The 4,833-nt window shown below is 55.3% G+C and overlaps 1 non-coding gene across 1 annotated transcript; it reads right to left on the bottom strand.

Annotated features, from left to right (window-relative positions):
- Positions 1-801: 801 nt before the first annotated feature.
- Positions 802-874, bottom strand: TRNAG-UCC (transfer RNA glycine (anticodon UCC)). Its single transcript has one exon. It is a non-coding gene; the product is annotated as a tRNA-Gly (tRNA).
- Between the last annotated feature and the right edge of the window lie 3,959 nt (positions 875-4,833).

The raw sequence follows: 4,833 nt of genomic DNA, 5'->3' as shown, positions 1-4,833 counted from the left end.
AGGATCAGAATGTCTGGGTCTATTATTGCTGCGGAAACGTTCAGGTGGACATAAGATTCCTAGTATGGCATCCCTTCTGCGGCCTCCCTGCCGGCACCATCAGTATATCCTCTCTATCCCCGCCTCCACCACCATGATTTTTTGGGAGAGAGGGGACTGAGAGAGGGGTATTTTATTTTTATTCTTAGTATGCCTGTCTAAAACTTTAATTTTTTGGTTTCTTTGGCTGCGCTGGGTTTTCATGGCCCCAGGCGGGCTTTCTCTAGTTGGTGGACAGGGGCCCGCTGCTTGTTTTGGTGTGCACGCTTCTCCTGGCGGTGGTTTTTCTTGTTGCAGAGCACGGGCTGTAGACGCAAGGGCTTCAGTAGCTGTGGCTCCCAGGCTCTCGAGCACAGGCTCGGTAGCTATGGTGCATGGGCTTAGTTGCTCCATGGCATCCGGGATCCTCCCAGACCAGGGATTGAACCCGCGTCACCTGCATTGGCAGGCGGATTCTTATCCACTGCACCACCAGGGAAGCCCTGCCTAAAACTTTTTATTATGGGCGTGTCCAAACATTTATTCAAGTAGAGACTCGGGAATTCCCTGGAGGTCCAATGTTTGGGACTCTCCGCTTGCCCTGCTGAGGGCCTGGGTTTGATCCCTGGTCAGAGCCAGGTTGAGTGGGCCAAAAACAAAGAGAGAGAGACTCACGTAAGTCATCCCCACACACCCATCACCCTGTCTGGAAGAGTTTTAGGCAAAACCCAGGCAGCGTGTCATTTCATAGGGAATGTTTTGTCGCGGCTTGTGGGATCTTACTTCCCTGACCAGGGATCGAACCTGGGCCCTCGGCGGTGGAATCGCTGAGTCCTGACCACTGGACCATCAGGGAAGTCCCTTCTCCTGTGACTTCTGTGGGGGGGATGCACCGGGCATGGGACAGCCCCTTCCTGTCCGTGGTGTGTAGGCACAGAAATTCTCCGAGGCTGTCAGGTGGGGAGGAGTCCGAGTCTCTGTGACTCGGGGACCTGGGCTCAGGCTGGGCCGAGCAGCCCCTCCTGGTGGCCTCGTTTTCCTCCCCAGACCAGGCAGGAGGGCGCCCGGTGGCCAGCCTGGGAGCAGCCCCAGCCAAAGCACGTCCGTTCTCCCCAGGCCATGCCCTCGTTCCAGGCAGTTCAGGTGGCTCCTGGGTTCCCGGGGGGCCCAGGGACACAGTGTCCGTGTTCCTGTCCTTCCCCAGAGGGACCTGAGGTGGAGCCTGCGGACAGGACCGTGTGGCCGCTCTGGACACAGAGGCTCCCATTGTAACCGGCACTCGGGGAAGGCGAGAGGAGGAAATGTGGGTGCAGAGCAGACAAGCAGTTTTGAAAATGCTCTTCGGCTAAACTGACCTAAGATTTTCTTGCTACATTGACATTTCAGCAATAACGAATAAGAATAATTTAAAAAAACCCGACTGATTCACGTTCTTGTACAGTGGATAGTAACATTCCATTGTAAAGCAATTATCCTTCAATTAGAAAAATCCTGTGATAAACCATAATGGAAAAGAATATTTAAAAAAGAAAATATATATATGTACGACTGAATCACTTTGCTGTACAACAGGAACTAACATTGTAAATTAACTGTACTTCAATTCAAAAAACAAAAACCCTGAGATGCTTTCCCTTCTCCTCATCTAAGGGGCTTCCCTGGTGGCTCAGTGGTAAAGAATCTGACTGCAATGTAGGAGATACAGGTTCGACCCCTGGGTCAGGAAGATCCCCTGGAGAAGGGTATGGCAACCTGTCCAGTATTCTTCCCTGGAGAATCCCGTGGATGGAGGAGCCTGGTGGGCTGCAGTCCATGGGGTCACAAAAGAGTCGGACACGACTGAGAGACTAAACGACAACAAATAGGCTTGAGACCCACTGGAGTGTGGGTTTACACAGTTTTGTAAAGCTATTATCCTACAATTTAAAAAAAATCTGAGTTTGCTTGTCTTTGAAGTTCAAGGAGAAGACAACAGTCTAACAGCAGTTATGCAGGTAATGGGGTGGGAGTGGAGAGAGGTGGAGGACAAAGGCCTTTTTAGATTTGGGGATATCTGAACTATGTGAATGTGTTGTCTATTCAGAAAAAATTAAATAATAATCACTCAGCTCCAGACCTGTTGAAATTAACCTCAATTCTTCATATATTGACCCCTCCCCACTCCTCCCATCCCCAGTCTCAGGACTAACTAACCTGATTCCCCGATGCCTCAGTCTCTAATCTGTTCACTTGACCTGCCTGCCTTTGTCCACGGGGAAAACCAAGGTTCCCTTTCCATGTCTCATCCTCCGCATTGCTCTATCTGATGCTAATTTATTCAGCAAACTGGCACAAGGCTTGTGCTCCTGGCCAAGTGATCCTAAAGCTGTGCTCCACCATCACTCTGACTATACGACTAGGGTCCTGGGAATTCCTGGGGGTCTTAGGGGGCTGGAGGGAGTCTGGCCCGTCTGTGTCCCCAGGACCAGCTGGCGTTTATGAGCGCTCACCATGTGCCAGGCACTGTCATCTAGGTGCCTGGTGTGTGGAGTCACCAACTTGTCCCCATCTGCCCAAGACCTTCCTGGTTCGAAAACTGAGTGCCACGTCCCAGGAACCCCTTGGTCCCATTCATGTGTGTGAGCTCCTGTCCTCTAGGCTTCTTCCCGGGACAGATGCTATCATGATGCCCATTTTAGAGATGGAAAAACTGAGGACCAGGATGTGCATTCGACTGCAGGAAGCCCAGTGCAAGAAGCCAGGGCTACCACCCAGCTGGGCTCTCCAGTCTTTGTACCCATCAAAAGCATAACCTGGGAAGCCTGGACCTACTCCCACCCCTGGCCTGACTGAGAGGCAGGAGCCCCCAACTCCAGCCCCACAGCAGGAGCATCTCAGCAGATCCCAGTCCTCTCTGTCAGCACGGGACTGCTGCCCCCAGCCTTCAGTTATTTGGCATCCTCTCTTATGAGCCATGGCAGCTGGCCAGAGAGTTGGCCCTAACTAGAGAGTCTTGGGGATAGCAATGGGTTCTGAGGGTGGCCAGGGACAGGGTCTGATTTCCAAGTCCTCAGGGACCTTCAGACCACCTTGAGATGAGGGATTTGCATCTCTTCTGTAAAAGGCGAAACAGGCTCAGAGAGGTCAAGTAACTTGACCACAGTCACACAGCCAGGGAGACCCTGGGTTTCAAGCCTATTTGTCATTGTTTAGTCACTGAAAGTCGTATCTGACTCTTTGCGACCTCATGGACTGTAGCCTGCCAGGCTCCTGTCCACGGGATTCTCCAGGCAAGAATACTGGAGTGCGTTGCCATTTCCTCCTCCAGGGGATCTTCCCGACCCAGGGATCAAACCCACAGACTCGGGTTCACCTGCATTGGTAGGTGGATCCTTTATCACCGAGCCACCAGGGAAGCACCTATCAGACGACTTCAAAATGAGAAACTTGGCTTCTCAGCTCTCCAGAGCTTTGTGGGAGGGGGTGCTATGGGCAGTGACTGTCTAGGGCTCAAGGCCCTACCGGTTAACCTACCTGATCTACAATAACAGGAAGGTAACACGGAATTAACAGGAAGATAAAAGCCCCTGGAGGAAGCTGCCTGGGGAGAGGCAGCGGCACAGACCAACCAGCTGGGGAGCTAGTTCAGGGCCCTCTGCCTTTAGCCTCGAGACCTTGTGGGCAGCCTGTGGTCACGCTGGCATTCCAGGGGCTTGCCTGGCATGTGGGGAATGTCCCAGCAAAAGTCTTGGCCTTTGGAGATGCTCAGAAAAGGGAAGTGCTCCTCTCCAGGGTGGGGGTGGGGATGGGCATCTGTAGGAATTATCCCCTCCTGGGTACCAGGCTCAGAGTCCAGTGCAGTGGGACCTGGGGGTGGGTACAGAGTGGGAGGCGTGCTGGCCCCTGGGGTTCCAGATGCGGGTTGCCCCCCTTAGGGCTGTGCTTCCTGAGTCCTAGCACATCTCTTACCTGCTCCATAAAAGGGCTCACTACTCACTCTATAGCGAAGAACAGGGATGTCTGGCGTCCCGCAGCCTATGGGGTGGCAAAGAGTTGGACACGACTCAGTGATGGAACAGCAACTTGCTCTATGCCTGTGAACCTCACCAGAACCCTGTGACCTCTGCAGCCTCGGGATGGGAACGCTGTCACTACTCCGGAGACTGATTTGGGCCAGTGGGGCTGGGTGCCTGGACCCCCAGGAAGGAGGGTGCCTTTCTGGTCAGTGTTCTGGGAGGGACGCTTCGGGGAACCACAGACCCCGCTTTGGAGGCTGCAGAGCCTGGGTTGGGTGAGTTGGGGTCGGCAGACCCCTTCCCAGCTCTTGGCCTGCGCCCACCCTTCCGCCCACAGGCACTTAGAGGGTCCCCTCTCTGCTCCTTCAAGGCTCTGCGCTAAGTCCACCTCCTCCAGGAGCCTCCGGAGCGCTCCGCTAGTACTGATGAGCTCCGTGGTTTCCGACGTCTCTAATGCACAACCTCTAATCTGACTCGGGCCTTCCTCCCGACTGGGCTTGGGGTTGGGGGGCCTCCGAGGGGTCCCCTGCTCTGTGGGAGCCCTCAGGCTGCGGCGCCGCGAGGGTGGGGCTTTGGTATTGGGGGAAAGGGGGCGGTGGCCCCAAGTGGGGGGTACTGCAGAGGCCGGCGGTGCAGAAGGAGGGGCCGCTGCGAGCGCAGCTGCCGCCAGCGCCCCTCCAGGCCCCGCGCGCCACTCACTGGCTACGCCGGCGCGTCCCCGGCTCTGCTAGCCCCCGGGAAGGGGCGGGACGGGGGCGGGGCCTGGCGGCGCTGACGTCACCCCGCCTATAAAGGGGCTCGGGCGCCGCGAGCCGGCTTT

The sequence above is a fragment of the Bos taurus genome, chromosome 25 (assembly GCF_002263795.3).
Source record: "Bos taurus isolate L1 Dominette 01449 registration number 42190680 breed Hereford chromosome 25, ARS-UCD2.0, whole genome shotgun sequence".
In the NCBI taxonomy this organism is placed as follows: domain Eukaryota; kingdom Metazoa; phylum Chordata; class Mammalia; order Artiodactyla; family Bovidae; genus Bos; species Bos taurus.
This window is presented reverse-complemented; position numbering and strand designations above follow the sequence as displayed.